The sequence below is a fragment of the Hippichthys cyanospilos genome, chromosome 6 (assembly GCF_059441005.1).
Source record: "Hippichthys cyanospilos isolate Australia breed blue-spotted pipefish chromosome 6, RoL_Hcya_1.0, whole genome shotgun sequence".
Lineage (NCBI taxonomy): Eukaryota > Metazoa > Chordata > Actinopteri > Syngnathiformes > Syngnathidae > Hippichthys > Hippichthys cyanospilos.
In genome coordinates, this window is record NC_142374.1 from 22635233 (window position 1) to 22654083 (window position 18851).

The 18851-nt window shown below is 43.5% G+C and overlaps 1 protein-coding gene across 1 annotated transcript in view; it reads left to right on the top strand.

Annotated features, from left to right (window-relative positions):
• Window positions 1-18851, top strand: part of plxnb2b (plexin b2b) — a 199932-nt gene that overhangs the window by 107089 nt on the left and 73992 nt on the right.

Genomic DNA, 18851 nt, shown 5'->3' on the forward strand with positions numbered 1-18851 from the left:
TTTAACTTATTAGAGATACCTCACAAAGTCCTAGTGTGCTCATTCGAGGACAACCTGGCCTTTCCGATGAGGCCTTATGTGTTTGGGTGGGATGCAACTAAGCTTGCTTTCTTTCTTGCTGAGACAAAATGGACATAACAGTGGACACACTGTAAAAAATAAACAAATAATTAAATAAATAGATGTTTTAATAGTAATATACCAGCAACTTGGTTGCCAGAAAAATACAGTTAAATTACTCTAACACCTTCTCTACATTTAATGTCAGGTTTTTTCCTTTTTTTTGTTGTTGTAAAATTAACAGTATCAATACAATTTTAGTTGGTGCAAATGCAAATTTGCAAATTTTATAGGAAAATGTGCTACTGTAGTTTGTACTTTTTTGGCAACCAAATTGCCGGTATTTTGTTCTACGGTGCATATGAATATGAAGAATATGTCAGCTTGGTGAATTTTATACAGTATTGAAAAAAAAAACTTAAACAAGTAATGGATTTTTAGTATATGAGTAGGGGCCAATAGAATGGGACCACTTGGTCAAATTTTTCCTTATCATGGAGAAAAACGTATAACAAACTTCGCAGCATAATATTCAGTTTATTCTAAATTTCACATTTCAAAACAGTGAATTTCACTAAAAACAAAAATATCAGGTGTATAATGTACCAACATAGCATCTTGGTTTTTCATTTTTTTCTCACTCTCCTGTAAAATTTGCATTTGCACCAAGTAATAAAAGCGGGCCGCTATAATGTGGACAGCGGGCCGCAAATGGCCCCCGCGCCATAGTTTGGACACCACCGGGCCAACGGCTGCAATGAAGCGCGGGCTGATGATCGTCGTCTTAAAAATCAGGGCGAAAGCCATGGGATCCGGATCGGCGGGAAACATAACCGAGCGCTGGCGTAAACACAGCTGTCGATCTATTTTGCAAACCTTCATTTTTGAGATTGTCGCTCACGACAAAGCTGCTAAGTTGGATTTCAGGATTTGGCGAAGCTTAGGCCAGATGACTTTCCCAGGCAGCCTTGCAGGCATATAAATACACGTTTGCGCGCACACCACTCCAGTCGGCGGCCGCCGGTGATTATAAACCCCGGGAACATCTCCCACGTGGTGGCCTCACGCAGCCGTGGAGTTCCGCGGAGGCCGGGGCTTTGCGTTTCTTGTCAAGCGTCGCCATGGTAACAATCGGGGGCGCTTCTAAAAACCCCGCCCTCCCGACCCCCGCCTCCCCCTCCGACGCCACTTGTCAGGCGCGATTCACCGTGCCGATCGCCAGGCCGTAAAGCCGGCGGCGGCGGAGGTAGGAACAGAACTAATCAAGGAAATGGAGCGGCTCCGCCAGATGCCACTTATCATTAACATTACCTCCACTTTGAGCATATGGGCAGCTACGCATTTTATGCGCGGCCATTTGATTCATGCGCGACGCCCGGGCCGCAGAAGATACAAGAAACCCTCACCGGGGGTTTTAGCCGCGCCCTGTAATCAAGGTCGAAGAGAAACGCCGCAGAACTGGCTTGCAGCGCCGCGGTTCATTCTCAGAAAACTTACGCAGATGGCCGCTGGAAAGTCGATGGCCGACGCCGGAGATCCGAGCCCCCCCCCCCCCCCGCTTGCTCCCGAATGTTCCCTTTTCTCGCGCCGCCTGCGGGGAACCGTTGTACGCTTTCTCAAATGCTGAAAATTCACAAAGGGGATGAGGAATCTTTTATTTTTGCAACGGCAACAAAAAAAGGACTGCACATGAGTAACGCCCTCGAACAAAAAAAAAATCTTCTGATGATCGGGTCATCAGCAAAGATTGCAGAACCCTCATTTAAATCAGATGTGTTGGTCGAAGGGAAACATCAAAAACAGGCCGGGTCTGTTGGGTTAGATTTTAGAGAGGTGCGTGCAGCACCCGATATGTCAGTTTTGTCAATATTGGCAAACAGTAAGCTAGCAGTTTAAAGGATTTATGCTAGCTTTTTTAAAAAACGCAAAATTGCTTTTTTTTCCTCCCTCATTCTTAAATGATTTATTACTTTCAGCGTACCTGATTTTACGTAATACGTAATGTTCTCTGATTGATTGACAAGTATTACGTAACGTTTTTTAATTGCTCCCAGCGTACGTATTGTACGTAATATCTAACATACTCTGATTCGTTCATTGCTCCACTGCACGTTTTACGTCACGTTCTCTGATTGGTTTACCGCACGTGTTATGTAACGTTCTTTGCATCCAGCGTACGGACTGTACGTAATTTACTCCGATTAGTTTCACACTCCAAGCGTACGTACCGCACGATTTTCGTAATGCTCTTTGATTGGTTTACTGCACGTGTTATGCAACGTTCTTTGCATCCAGCGTACGGACTGTACGTAATTTTTTCCGATTAGTTTCACACTCCAAGCGTACGTACCGCACGATTTTCGTAATGCTCTTTGATTGGTTTACTGCACGTGTTATGCAACGTTCTTTGCATCCAGCGTACGGACTGTACGTAATTTACTCCGATTAGTTTCACACTCCAAGCGTACGTACCGCACGATTTTCGTAATGCCCTTTGATTGGTTTACTGCACGTGTTATGCAACGTTCTTTGCATCCAGCGTACGGACTGTACGTAATTTATTCCGATTAGTTTCACACTCCAAGCGTACGTACCGCACGATTTTCGTAATGCTCTTTGATTGGTTTACTGCACGTATTACATAATGTTCTTTGATTGGTCCCTGCATAGGTACCGTACATCATATGTCATCTTCTCCGATTGATTTATCACTCCCATCGTACGTACTGTACATTTCGTAGTGTTCTCTGATTGGTCACTGCTAGCGTACGTACCGTGTGTGTTCTTTTCCTTATGTACTTGGGTTACTTGGCTTACAAATCTGGGGAATCGGCACGCACAGAAGGCACCCCAGTTTATCGGTCGCACTGTTCGATTTTTGGGAAAATAAAAGGCTTTTACTTAAATACGGTAGTTTCCGGTTAATCGTTGCGCTTCTGTTTTTATAAAACGTGGCCCCTATAACTCAATAATCTTCCTCGGGTTCGGATTTCGCTAGGAAAAAATGAGTTAAAAGCAGCCCGTAGATCTAACTCAACCGAAACCGCCGATGAAAAAAAAAATGGTGTGTTTGGATACTAGCAAATACAAGACAAAAACAATAATACCAAGCGGCGTTGCGTCGCCTTTACGAAATTCACAATTTTCCACTCCCGTGATTATCATCTGCATTTGAGAGACGACGAGTGATTGGAGCCAGGCAGCCACCTGCGCCCGCCTCCGCTGACACGAGAAAACGCTTTTAATTAGTTTCACGCTCGCACATCTGATCGTGACATCAGTACCTTTGGGAAGTTAAGCGCTGCCTTTCGCGTGGCTTTTTACCTGATGAATAGCACGGGAGAACAAAGACTAGCCTTGTCTGACTGTACCATTCTTTTTTTTTTTTGGGGATTCGGGTCTAATTGGGTTCGTGTTAGCCTCTGGTAGAACTGATATAACTCATTAGACTCACTCTGCGTGTAATTAAAACAACGTAGCATGGCCAAATTTTCCGCAGCGTGTGTGTTTAACAAAAGAGATTAAGAAAGGCAACACCTGGGAAGCTTCTATCTTCGGAACATCGGGCCCGTCCGCTAGTTCCCGAAGATCCGGACGAGTTTTACGTCCGCCGGCGTCTTCTGGGTCTGAAAGGGAGCGCTGTGGAGAATTAGGTTTGATCCTGGGAGGCCGCCACTTATCAGGAGTGTTGTGATACGGGGCGGCTCGCTCGCCTCCTCGGAGATTGCGCTCCGTTTCCGAGCGGCTCTTAATATTCTCCGCGCCTCCCGCCCTCCCTCGCCATTAAGCCCCGTATTAAAGATTCATACGGCACCTACGGTGTCTTCGCAGGCGCTCCAGACCCGTCCCGCTCGCTTGGTTCTTCGCCAACTCCTTGGCCGTATCAGCCGAGTCCCTCTAATAAGGATACTTAGGGTAAATCCTCCCGCTTCCCCTTTCTGCGGCGGATTAGCGTTCGCGCCCTCAGTGACGAGAACAATCAGCGGAGAGGTTGGAAACAAAAGGCCTACTCATCGCCTTGTTTTGCATCCGTCGCTCGTGTTCTGCTTTTTCTCACCCTATTTTCCCCCGGCGGATTACTGGTTGTCACTGTCTCCATTACCTTCCCTTACCGCGTCTAACGTTCATTTCTTATTAGCGGACCCGACATCCGCGCACGCGGGCCTCTCCGGACGATTATCGATCCGTTTTCTGATGATAAATGAAAGAGCGGCTGCACTTTCGCCGTGGTATCAGAGATCGGACTTAGCGAGGGGGTCCTCGTACGAAGATTGATTGTTTTTTTAATAAGTCCCGTCTCCGATCCGGATGCAGCGGTTCTCCGCCTTTGCATCGTTTCGGAGTAAATTGACAGCAATTTGGTACGACGAAGATGCAGGTGTTGCAGTAGGCTAATTTGATGCCGCCCCTGACCTTGACCCTAACCCTAACCCACGACGGATCGCCATACCTGCCGAATTCATCAAAGAAAGTCTCGCTTTTGTGACTAAGGGTTTTTTGGAGTTTGTGTTGGTCTTTGGTCCGAACTCCTCAAGTTTTTTTTTTTGTTTTAATAACTTGGTCTGCCTTAGTGATGGATTTACTCGAAACTACTCCAACTCCCCATCTTGAGCGCAACTTTCCAATCCCTTGGTCTCAACTTGTTTTAACTGCCAGTGTTGACTTGAATACAACTCCTCAAAGTTTTATTTCTTGACTTTATCTGTTTTTGGCTCAGTCAGTCTTAATTTCGACATGGTCTAATTTCCTTAAAATCTTGGTCTTGACTACATGTAAACTCTTCAAATTTTTAGGCTTGACTCGGTCTCAATTCATCAATTTTTTGTGACGAACTTGGTCCTGATCTGCCTTAGTATTGTTCATGACTTGATTTCTTGTTAATCTCGAATTAATTCTAGATTTTGTTTTGGTCTTGCTGTTAGGTTTGGAGCCTTGATCTTGACTTGGTTGGGACTACATTTCAATTCTTTAAAGGTTTGGTCTTGACTTGGCCTCGACTGTCAATTTTCTGGGAGCGTAACTTGGTCTTGATCTGCCTTAGTCTTTGGTTTGAGTCTAATGTCCTCAAATTTTATGTCTTGATTTGCTTCCAACAATTTTTGTCTCAACCTTTCACAGTCTTAATCTTGACAATCGAAATTTATTACAATCTCGGTCTTGAATTCATTTCATCTCGTTAAAAACTAAGACTCAACCCCTCATCGTCTTGACTCGGTCTTCGGCGGCCTCAGTCTTGGTCTTGCCCTGGTCTCGTTAACGCGGTCTTGATTTAAACGTTTGACTACATTTCCTTCCTTCGGGCTCTCTCAAATTCTTTGGAGTTGAAGCGAAAGCAAGCACCCCTCGGAAGAAATGTATCGCCTCATCACTTTTCCGCAGTTATTCACTCCAGTAAAACCCAATTGAGAGCCTGTAAAGTTTGTAGAAATGATAACATTTAATGCCGTTTATCCTTCTGCTTCTTAAATCGCTCTCGCACGGAGAAATGAGGCAACTCGCGTTAGCCTTAGCGGAGTCTTCTGGCAATTAGGCGAGTGCTAGAAAAACACATTAATCTCACCATCATATCTAGCCATGTTAATTTATAGTCGGGCTGGAGAAGCTTGCTCATTAATTGGCCGTGTTGGATGACACACAGTGAAATTGCATTTGCATAGATCATTTTTAAATTGCTTCACAACATCCAGCTGGGAGTAAAAAAAAACCAACCTTTGGTTACAAATGTTTGCCTGTTAGTGATGAAGCGGCGAGGGAAGGTGTCTGAACGCCGCCGGGCATTTTTAAGATGCTCTCCGCTGTCACCGTCTCTTCCCCCGTCTCCGTGCGAGCGGAGAAATTGGCTGCGTTCACCAGACCACGGCCGCCCCGCCGGCTGGCAGAACGGGCGCCCGAGCGTCAGCTGATGAGAGGGAGGGAGCGATGGATGGGCGCGAGGGCTATTTTGAAAAACAACCTTCCAGTTTCGTAGCCAAAGAATAGAGTCGTCAATTTCTATCGTAGGGACCGTTCAAGAGTCCGCGTCAAGCAGCTCGTTGTCAAAGATGTTTACTCTAAAGCACAGGTGTGGAACTCCAGTCCTCGAGGGCCGGTATCCAAACCCTTTCCCTCAAAAACACCTGATTCAAATGATTGGGATCATTTCGAAGCTCCCGCAGAGCTTGCTAATGAGCTAATTATTTGAATCAGGTGTGTTGGGGAAAGAAAACCGGAGAACACGCAGGATGCCGGCCCTCGAGGACTGGAGTTCCACACCTATGCTCTAAAGTGAATTTCATGGCTGCACAGTCTTTACTGTACTCGCTTGTCTTTCCGGTCACGGAAACCAGGAAGTCCAGAACTGGACCTCATTTAAAACAATACTTGACAAAATTCATCGTTAAACATTTAGGTCTACCTGTTGATGAAATTTCGGTGTGGCGTCTCCACCGTCAAAATACACGCAAATATCCACACTCCCCAGTATACAGTAACGATAATGCCATTTCAAACAATACCGAACCTCTTAGTCCTGAACTGACCCCAGTCCACGATGGCCTGTTTCCTGCCTGTTTTCTTTGCAGCATGCCTGATTCAAATCATTAGTTCATCAGCAGGAACTTCATAATAGGCCTCATCATCCTGGACTGGGGTTTGATGGGTTAGGGTTAGCTATGGATCAAATAGTTGCGTAGTCTCAGCAGGGAAATGCATGAAAGTGCAAGTGACCAAAGCAGCCACTAAACCACACAAAAAATACATATATGCAGTCCCCACTCCCTGGTATAAAGATAATGCCATTTACAACAATACTTAACAATATTTATACTTAGCGATGTGATAGAATAAAATTAGTTTTTCCTAATGGTAATTATATTTAGAAATATAATTCCTTCCTGGACCACCATTATTGCTGTTTGTTAAAACGCCTCTTCCCAACTGCATTCGTAGCCGCGTGCTTTCTAGCCCTAGTGTGTGAAACCGAGCATTAGTGGAGGAAGAAGTAGAAGCCAATTCAAAAAGCAGCCTTTTTTTTTTTAAATGGAGTTGTCAATTTCCATTGGGGCGACCACTCCGCGGGGCTATAAACGAATCAGAGTCAAGCTGCTGGTTGTCCTGGAAATAGAGGTTAGCCTGGGAGTGAAATTCACGGGCCGGCGTTTGCGTGGGCCAGGAGGGAGGAGCGGATAAGTGCTAGAGGAGAAAGTAAGGTGGACTGGAATCAAAGTGAAATTGAACACAGGGCCTGACCTTGGCTCGCCGGCTTTTCGTGATGGCCCGGGTGATAATTCCTCGCCGACTCCTTCCCGCCGAGGGGGCGGCGGGCATCTGTAATTATCGTCAGAAGGCTGAGGAGGAGATAAAGAGAAGGAAGGTTTGGTTTCGTCGGCAGACATCGGCGCTATCCGGCCATCTAACTGTCACCGGGTCAAGGCCGGCGTTTATGCGCCGGCCAACCTCGCCGGTCCGGCCGACGCTTTGATGACTCCGCCATGTCGGACGTCTTGATGTGACAGAACGCGCGCTCACCTGACACGGCGGAACCTTTGGAGACGGCGCGCAGATGCTATCTCCAGACGCGGATCGGCCACGCGGCCGGCAACGTCCGCCTGCTGCTTATCGGGATATCTGCAACCTGATTAAAGCGGCTTATTTCTTTCCAGCGATGCGATGAGCGCAAGCTAATTCCTGATGACCTTTGCGGGTCTACGTTTGATTGCAAATGGTAATCACTGGAGGGCTGCAATTCATCAAAAAGGAATCAAAATTGAGATGTCGGACCATTTGTCAAGTTGCTGTAAATGGACGCTTGTGCTTCGCGCCGTGCTAAGCGTTCCCTCAGCTACCGATCGGCGTGCGATCAGACCCAACGTGAACATGTTCGACCTTGCCCAATAGCGCGAGTCCATTTTTACAGTCGCTTTACAGGGCTTGTATACGAGGTATCATCACAACGTTGGACACTATCTCGTTTGTTTGTCGTAGGGCCGCAGCTATCGAATGTTTTGGTTTTCGGAAGTGCTACTCAGATTGAGTAATATTTTTATAAGATAATCGAGTAAAAATAAATATATTTACGATTGTGTTATTCTTGTACCTGAATTTCATGTTTAAATAATTTACTCTCTAAAAACGGCGGTGAAATTTGACGATGAAATGACGCCAAAACCATAGTAGTCATTTTTGCTAGCTAAAACAACTCATATGAATATGCCTGGTTTACAACAATTACCAGGATGTTTCATTTATCATATTTTCTGTGCCATAATGCGCAAATAAAAGCTTTTAAATGTAATCAAAACTCGATAGTCCGCCCTTTAATCCAGTGCACCTTGTGTGTGTCAAAACCTGGAAAAAAATTGACTCTGACCATTTCCCCCTTGACACAGAATTTTCAGGAAAAAATCACATGCAGCAACTGACCTATCAGATAACATTATGTAAATTGTGCAGCATGTACGCTGGCAGCAATAACTTCAAAGAACACTCCGTACCACCCTAACCCTAACCCTAACCCAATACTGTGTGCCTTATGCATTGGTTAAGTATGGAAATACAGTACACCCCATAATCGAGGCTGCACTTAATAATACGGTGCGCCGCATCGTGTGGAGGGTTTGCTGCGTCTTTAATCTGTCTTTGAAAAGTAATCGGATGGCTCTGGCCAGCCTATGTGGAGCACTTAAGTGCTGCTGGCCGCTTACACCGATTGCATCTATTGTTACTCGCCAATCGTGAGTTACAGGCGGCGTATAATACAATGTTAGCATCAACGAGGTTATTTTAGGCATCTGTGTTTAGCATGATTAGCATTTGAATTTTGTTTCAGGACAACTTGTGCCAGGGTCTATTTCAAAATAAGTACACTAAAGCATTGATGTCTATACACTGTATAGTATACAGTATATCTTTTTTGGGAAGGCAGGGTTAATTTTGATGTTGGCGGCTTATTACTGTTCATGCTTAGCATGACCACTTTTTACTTTGCTGTTAGGTTGACTTCTTGCTGATATGTTGTTTACTAAAAAAAAAAAAAAAAAATGCCTGGAGCACGTTTTTTAAGCAAGGTTTTGAAATGACTCAAGGACTGGTTTCACCCCTATTTATGAATAAATAGAGGCGGGATAATATCGGTTACTCCGTATACTCCGATATTTTTATTTGGTGACGTGTATGAGATTTATTAAATATAAAATGAACGCTTTGGTTTAATAAATGGGGAATCGCCGTTAAGTGCGGTGTTGGTGGAGCGCCTCCATCTTGACATAAGCTGCGCAAAGCCGACGAATCGTGGTATCGTATGCACACTGTTGGCTTTTAAAATCTGCTCCCACTCACAGACAATGAAACTCGCTCACATCGGAGGGCGTCTGGCAGTTTGAGTGGCAGCCTGGCAGATCATCTGCCTGATTTCAAACTTAATTAACCCCGCCGTCATGCGGCACGTCCTCCCCCGCCCCATACTTTTGAACGAGTACCGGTTGCGATGGCGGAATGGAAACTTGTTTGTATACCGAGGGCCGGCTCCTTCTTCCTTTTTCCTTCAAAAGATTTTTCGAGTGTAAGCGACGATTCATTCGACGAGGAAACAAAACGATTCCGGCATCGCAGCTCATTAGCCGACCCTTCGCTTTCCGTTCATTTCCACCGGCGGTGATGACATCACCGTAGCGGTCTTCAATCCAACGAGGCGTAAGACCATCGGACGGGTCGAAGCCCCCGAAATCGCTTTGCCGAGGCAAAGGGGTGAACGGTACATCTCGAGTGTCCGTCTAGCATGAGTAATATTTGCGCACGGCACTTGGATAATTGTTTATCGATTCATATAATTGCGCTCGCAAAAGTCGTCAGGGCTTTGTTAAAAAAACGACGTTTTGAAGTTGTCTTGCCGCTTATCGATTATTCATGAATTATCCGGTCGATCGAAGCGGAGCGGTGGAGTCAAAGATATCGGTATTTTATTATATGAATTATGAATATTATTTCATATTATTTCTTTAATTTTCACCTTTAGAGGCAGCACTTCATGTATTACACGGTGTACACGCAGCGCCGCCGCCTTGATGATTTCTTGTGCAGCTTATCGGACAAAATCCATTGCAGCTCCGCTTATCTTTCGGCATCATCGATTTAGTGAAAAGCTACATGTAGGGAGGCAGGATTCTCACTTTTAGCTACGAATTCGGACCTGAACAACCTAAATTCAGATTTTCATTTCAGATTTCGAAGTGAAATTTCAACTTTATTCTAAGAATTCGCACTTTAAGTCATCATTCTGTTTTTTTTTGACTGATAAATAAAGGGATGAATGATGGTTAAGTAAATGGATGTATGGATGATTCAATAAATGGATGGATGGATGGATGGATGGATGGATGGATGATGGATGGATGATGGATGTATGGAGTGTTAATAAATGGATCAATTAATTAATGGATGGTTTAATAAATGATGGATGGATGGGTGGATGGATGGAGTGTTAATAAATGGATCAATTGATGGATGGTTAAATAAATGATGGATGGATGGATGGAGTGTTAATAAATGGATCAATTGATGGATGGTTAAATAAATGATGGATGGATGGATGTATGGAGTGTTAATAAATGGATCAATTAATTAATGGATGGTTTAATAAATGATGGATGGATGGGTGGATGGATGGAGTGTTAATAAATGGATCAATTGATGGATGGTTAAATAAATGATGGATGGATGGATGGAGTGTTAATAAATGGATCAATTGATGGATGGTTAAATAAATGATGGATGGATGGATGGATGGATGGATGGAGTGTTAATAAATGGATCAATTGATGGATGGTTAAACAAATGATGGATGAATGGATGGACAAATGGAGGGAGGGATGGACAGACATGCATGGGTGGAGGGATGGATGGATGGAAATTTGAATAAACGGATGGATAAAAGGTATTATTATCCATGCATCCATTATTTTATCCATTATCCATGGATAAAAGGTATACTGTAATTTTCAAATGTCTGATTTTCTAGTTATGACTATTCCGTCCGTCAGTGACGGTATGTACATCAGGTTTGGTAGTGCAATCTAGCTTATTCACAGGCACATTTTTAGAAACAAATAACTCATCAAGGATTTAATTCCTTGTGCTCAGGTCCTCACAAGACCCTACTCTCCGTATACAAGCAATTAAAAAGTCCGTTTTCTTAATATGTCCCCTTTGAAATAACGCCGGTGCAGTTTATCAACGTTTAACGACGGTGACGGTTTGGACATATCCGTCTCGGGGACGTACGTCGCGATTGAGTCATGACATTGTCTTGGCCTTTTCTGACAGTGTTGGGTCAAAGAAAGAAAAAAAAAAAACCCTCCCGTCTATCTGTCAAGCCGCATACCTCCCACAATATCCTTTTCCCTCCGTCCGGTCCGCCCGCTCGAGTCATTTAAGTCGGTGACATTTGATGTGAAGCGGCGCGGGGCCGGAGAGCCTTCCAGCCACTGACTCATAAAAGAACGCATGTGCAACAGAGGAGCCGCCGCGCGGCGAAAGGTCAAGCCTATTCTCAGCGGGCCTAATCACCCACTCTCATTAAGTGGCCCGCTCGCTCGCCCGCCCGCCCGCTCGCTCGCTCGTTCGCTCGTACTTGATTGTGTGTTTACGGCCGAGCCAGAAATGGGATCGGGAACGCGATGGAGCGGCGGCGCAAGGAATGGATTGCCGCCGCTGATTGGTGCGTGAAATGTGTTTATCGGAAAATGTGCGTTCCTGACATGGGAACGCGCGGATGAACGATTCAGGTCATGCGCGCAAAATAGGCCTCGCCGCGCGGTGTAATCAACGGACTTATCGGGGGGAAAGTGCGCGGCTGAAGTGGGGCTCATCAACTTCTTCGGGAGTCTTCCATACCCACGCAGCCAAATCACAGAATGGGCAATCACAGCGCAGTAAAGAATAGTAGGAAGGGGACGAGACGCAAATCCCACGAGACGGGTTGTCTCGTGAGATTGAATCCATGAGAGACGCGATTTTTGCTAATTTTGTTAAATGAATTGATGCCGATTTTCAAAATGTTATTTTTTTACTGAGCAGACTGCAACAATCCAATGGGCACAGTAGACCCCCGGGTTACGGTGTCCCCGGCTCACGTTTTTTTCCCATTACGAAGTGATATACAATGTCTTTCGTCCCCTCTTTACAGCATTTTTCCCCGCTTTACAGCATCAATAAAACAAGATTCAAAATTGGCGGTCAGTGTGCGTGCGTATGACTCTGCAAGTCGCACCGCGCTCATACGTCACTACATATGTCACTAAAAGGCTGGTCTGCTATTGGACGGCATCACGGCGTCACTAAGATGCTGGTCTGATATTGGTCGGCTAGGCTAGGCTAGGCTAGGCTACTCCCGCTAGGGATTATGGCAGTAAGTAGCTAAAGTCAATGTCACTCAAAGGTAAATAAAATGTTGTTTTTCCTTTATATATTTTTTATTTATGTTTTTTTAATTCTATACATGTATATAATTTATATAAGTACCAGTTACTATACTATTTTGTTACTAATTTTTGATATGGAAGTACAATGTTGATGTTTTTACCTGGGGTTTTATACGCATTAGCTAATTAGCATAGGTTTCTATTGTCCGCCATACAACAACTCAACTGCTAGCTTGCTAGCTAGCATGTTAACATGCGAAAGACTTTGTATTACGCTGGTAACCGGCGTCATACAATACAGTCCCAGCGTAATAAAGTCAGTGTTTAGCGGCCTCAATTGGCAATTGAACGTAAATTGTAAAACAACGTCGCGATGTTTATATCGAGTCGTGACTCGTGTTTTTCCCGCAGCAGCGCGTAGTTCGGTATACATACAGCCATTTTGACGACAAGCTTTCCAGGATAATTCGTTTCCATAGATTATTCTGTATGGTAACATTTATTTCAAAGTCAAGTTTAGCAGCATTTTTTCCTGTATGAGCAGGAGCAAGCCGTCCATAGTCCATTGCTAAAAAACGGCCAAAGGAAAAAAGGTCTCGTGCTTTTTTAGCGAGATCTCATCCCATCCCTTCAGGATAAGCTAGCACAAGAATGAAAATGGTGATATTTCATAAGTATTGGAGCATACAACCTTCACCAACAACATTTTTCTTTTTAACAAAGTTATTGTCCTCCTTTTAAATGATTAAAGACATTTCTCTCCTCTACATACAACACTTTTTTAATTTTACTCTTGCTGACTCATTCCTGAGGCTTTTACGGTGCTGAAAATAAACATGCAAACCTTACCGCTAGAAAGTACAACAGAAAGACTAACAACAAAAATGAATAGCAAAACTACAAGATTGCTAGCGGCGGCAGCTAGCGTTGCCAGCTTGTGTTTGCAAACTTACCATCAAAATTGCAGAAGTGTGATGAGATGTCAAACTTGAAATAAATATTGATCCACAGTCGCAGGACAAGAGAGGGAGCAAATCTAAGCGCAGTCCGGAGCACAAATTCTTTATACAGACGCCAGAAGATTGATTTTGTCAAAAATTGTGGACTCTATTTTTATTTTCCGTTCCGAAGAATGTTCTTTGTTAGCTCAAAATACTGAGATATGCTCTGGTTTCCCTCCTTCATTCTAAGCTAACACTGTAAGCTAATTTAGGGTTGGGCTGACAGTTAGCCAAACATTTGATAAAATTCAATGGTACATTCCAGAATGAATCAATTAACATTAAACTGGCATATTTCGAAGAGCAATATGCTAGCATTAACCTGATAATAATACTATGCTGTTGTTAGCGCAATGCTAACTTGATTAGCCCTAGTTTCTATCCTTGACGCTTGCTAAGCTAACAAAATTAGCCACACAATTAATTCTGGCAAATGCCCACATTCAATTATTACCTTATTTTAACTAAAATAATTAAAAAAAATGTTATAACAAACATTAAAAACATACTTTAAAAAAGTTGTTTTTTTTGGTCAAGAACACATTTTATGTGGCCACTCCATTGTAAACATGTTCCTTTGATTAATGGTGCGTCCATGCAATATGAATTAAACAGGATAATTAATCAACTTCAGGTGGGTGCCATGTTAGACAAAAGGGTGATCAGACTCAAACACGCTCCTGGTGCCTATTTTCTGCTAAGTCAGCACATTGGAATAAGCCTCATTTGTTTGAAATGGATGGGTAGGAACGGTGACTGTCAGGCTGTCACATCAAATTTATATGTGCACATTCATTTTTATATCGGGCTCCCTCACACCATCGCGATTCACCGTTTTGTTTTGGGGAGAAAAAACATGAAAAATGAAAATGTAATGAAAAAAAGAGCAGCACAATTAACAAAAAAAAAAAAGATAATCAAACAATGGACAAAAAATGAAGACAGTGTATAATAAACACAATAAAAAACAAGAAACTGAAAACACTAAAATGAAAAACAAAAATTACACAACATAAATGAAAATAATGTGCAGCACAATTAACAAAAAAACAAAGGAGAAAAATGAAGGCATACAGTATAAAACAATCGAAAACACTAAGAATAAAAAAAGAAATAAACAAAAAACACAGCATAGAAACTGAAAAAATGTAAAAATGTGCCGCACAAGTAAAAAAAAACAAACGAAAACACTGAAAAGGCATCCAGTAAAATAAAAAATCAATGAGTAAAAACATGAAACAAAAAACATGAAAAAACATGCAAAAATCACACAGCATAATAAATGAAAAACAAAGATTAAAAAAAACATGCAGCACAATTAACAGAAAAGCAAAGAAACAATAAATAAAACAATGAAGAAACAGTATAATGAACAAAAACATAAAATAACAAACAAAAAAGGCAAAAACACAGCATAATAAATGGGAAAAAATGTAAAAAAAAAAGGAAACGACAAATGAAAAGATGGAAGACATACGCAAATAGAAAACTAAGAAATGAAAAAAACAAAACACAGTATAATAAAAGATAAACAATAGGTGACAAAAAAAGAAGCAATACCGTATAATAAATATATCATAAACGAAGAGAACATAAATAAATTAAAAAAATTAAACGAGGGAAACATAATTCCACCTATTTACCGTTTAGTGCGGTCAGTAGCGGAAACAGCTAGCCGCTAGCGACTAGCCGCTCTGGCCTGTTAGCTGACTCCGCTTCATGAAATTTTCATCAATGACGGCTCTTCTTACGCCTTCCGCTTTATTTTAAGCTCCTGTTTGCTGGCATCCACACCTCTCGTACGCCCTCATTATTTTTTCATCTTCACGCCTGACGCGCTAGCTCGTTTTCCTACCGCTAGTAGCGCACGGGGAACGGGGCATTAAAAGCTACGGCGCGCCGCCTCCGAGCCGCCGTTTGGCCGCGGAGGCTGGCTAATGGTGTTTGTTTAGCCATTAGTCCGGCTCCCTTCGCCTCCAGCTGCACCCGCGCTGATAGATGAGGACGCTTGAAAACGCTCGCAGATGGAACCCGACGCCTTGAAGATCATTTAAGTGGGCAGCGGTAAAGTTTTCGCAAAGTTTACGCTTACGCTACAAGGTGGCAACAACAACCCAAATCTATTTTGCGAACGTTACGGGGTCAGAACAGAAACGCTAGCTTTTAGCTAGTCACGTCAACGGATTAGCATCTGCCGCAATTACTTTCAACACGAAAAGTACCGTATTTTCTGTACTATAGGCGCACCTAAAAGCCCTTAAGACGTATTTTTCAGCACTGTCCACAAATCATTTTTATTTGAAATTTCTGATTGACTGATGTAATTGTTTTTGTTGACATTCCCTTTTGTGCAGCTCCATCTAGTGGATGCACAACGCAATGAAAGCCACCACTGTAGCTTCTATTCTATGCGCCTTATAATTCGGTGCGTCTTATAGTGTGGGAAATATGGTAATCAGAATTCTGACACAAGTGAGAATTTTTAATCTAAAGCCAGAATTTGGACTTCAAAGTCGGTGGACTTCAAAGTGAAAATCCTCTCAACGTTTTGTTTTCTTCAGCGGCCTTAATCCAATTTCAGATTTTTTTTTTTCTGAGAATTTCCGCACGTCTTTGCGAACGAAGATTGTTTATATGTGAAAAAGGTTTTAACTACTCCGTGGAGTTCCACTTAAGTGCAAAAAAAAAAAGTCTTTTTCAAAAGGAAGTAGCTTGTGTCTCCGCTCACCGTTTTGTTACGTGAAAAAGCAATTCTGCTTTCCCTCTCGCACAAAAAGCTTTTTTTTTCTTGACTGGAAAATAGGACCCCGCTGATCTTTTTGGCGCATGACTTGATAGCATGAAAAAAAGGTTGTAGCGGGTTTGAGCGGCGCAGCTCCGATCCGCAGTCATCATCCGTCACGCGGACACATTTTGACAAGTGACAGGCACCTGGCAGCTCGCACAATGGCGCACTCCATAACACGTGTGATTGCCTTCCCGCTGTTCTGTCCCGCCGCGCCACGCCGTCATCCCCGTTTTTTTTTTTTTTTTTCCCGCCTGTCTTGCCCAGGTGTCTCGCTTTCCTCAAACGAGCGGGGCGCACAAGGACATGGCGCTTAGCAAACTTCGCTTTCCCGCGGCGTATCAGAAGCCTGTTGGCCCGCCAGGCTAAGCTCCGCGCACTCACACACTATACGCTCTCACACATATACTTGTGTTGTATGAATGAGAGTTAGTAAACATAACATGCTGAAAAAGCACTCTCATGCATGCACTCTCATACACACCTACTAGCTCTCTTGCACACTCACCCAGTCGTAATCTAATAGCCAGTCATTCTCTCTCTCCTCTCTCTCACACGCACTCTCCTACATACATACATCCACTCATTCATCCACTCATATTCACCCACTTACATGTTCCCGCTCTCTTTCTTAAACAATTTCACATACACTCTTACTTTCTCACTCTCTCGTATTCGCTCACACACATGCTACACTCTCACACATATACTTGTGTTGTATGAATGGGAGTTAGTAAACATAACATGCTGAAAAAGCACTCTCATGCATGCACTCTCATACACACCTACTAGCTCTCTTGCACACTCACCCAGTCGTAATCTAATAGCCAGTCATTCTCTCTCTCCTCTCTCTCACACGCACTCTCCTACATACATACATCCACTCATTCATCCACTCATATTCACCCACTTACATGTTCCCGCTCTCTTTCTTAAACAATTTCACATACAGTCTTACTTTCTCACTCTATCGTATTCGCTCACACACACGCTACACTCTCACACATATACTTGTGTTATATGAATGAGAGTTAGTAAACATAACATGCTGAAAAAACTCATGCTTGCACTCTCATACACACCTACTAGCTCTCAGTCGTAATCTAACAGCCAGTCATTCTCTCTCTCTCTCTCTCTCTCTCTCTCGCTCGCTCTCACACACACTCTCTCCTACATACATACATCCACTCATTCATCCACTCATATTCACCCACTTACATGTTTCCTCTCTCTTTCTTAAACAATTTCACATACACTCTTACTTACTCACTCTCTCGTATTTGCTCACACACACACGCTACACTCACACACGTACTTTTGTTATACATGCATGAGATTTTTTTTTTGCAGTTTTGTTTTGTTATAGCAACTATAACATGCTTAAAAACTCTCATGCAGGCAATCTCATACACACCTACTGGCTCTCTTGCGAAGTCACACGTCGTAATCTAACACCCAGACACACACACACACACACACTCTCTCTCGCTTTCTCTCTCGCTCTCTCTCTCTCTCTTTCTCTCTCTCTGTCTCACACACACACACACACACACACACACACACACACACACTCACACAAACCTCAAGTGTGCGCTCTCATACACACCTACTGGCTCTCTTGCATTCTGACTCAGTCCTAAACTCACATTCTGTCATTCTCTCTCTCACTCGTACCCACATTCTCTCCCACACACATACATCCACTCATTCATCCATTCATACTCACCCACTTACATATTCCTGCTCTCCTTCTTAAACAATTTCACTTACACTCACACATGTGTGCACCACACACACCTACTCTGTTGCGCATGCTCACATTCAAACTCTCACACACACTCATACAGTCACACTGCTCACTCACTCACAGCTCTTACGGTCACTTCCACACACACACACTCTCACACGCAGTGAATGCACTGTACACGCCCTCTTGCACTCATGTAATCTCACAAACACATGCACCCACACACGTACGCACGCTCACACAATGTAGTCACACTAACATGTACTCGCTTTCTCTCTTTCTGAAACTCACACATAGAGACTCACACACTCATCCACTCTCACATAGGCATCCATTTACGCACATGCGCTCTTACACACAAATACTCTCTCACTTACATTTCACACACGATTACATACTCACACGGGCACTCTCACACATATGCACCTACAAGCCCACCACACTCACAACTCTTACACACTTCCACGCACACACTCTCACATTCGGTATATTCACTCACGTTACCTTGCACACGTATAATCTCACAAACACATGCGCGCGCACACACGTGCAAACACTCTCTCACAATGTAGTCACACGCACTCATGTACTCTCTCTCTCTCATGCCCCCAGCTCACTCTTTCTTTCTCCCACTTTCTCTGTCTCACACATACACGCACCTAGCCACACACACACACACACACAGAAAGGGAGTGTTCCACTCCTTCCTCCGGCAGGTGGTGGGGCATTAGCTGTAATGGCTCGCCCACCTTAAGGCGTTGAGCCAGCCTCCGATCGCCCGGCGCCACAATTAAGAAGTCGCGCAGGCAGAATGGCCGCCGGGAAGAAATCCATTACACACCTTATTGGCCGTAATGATTTCA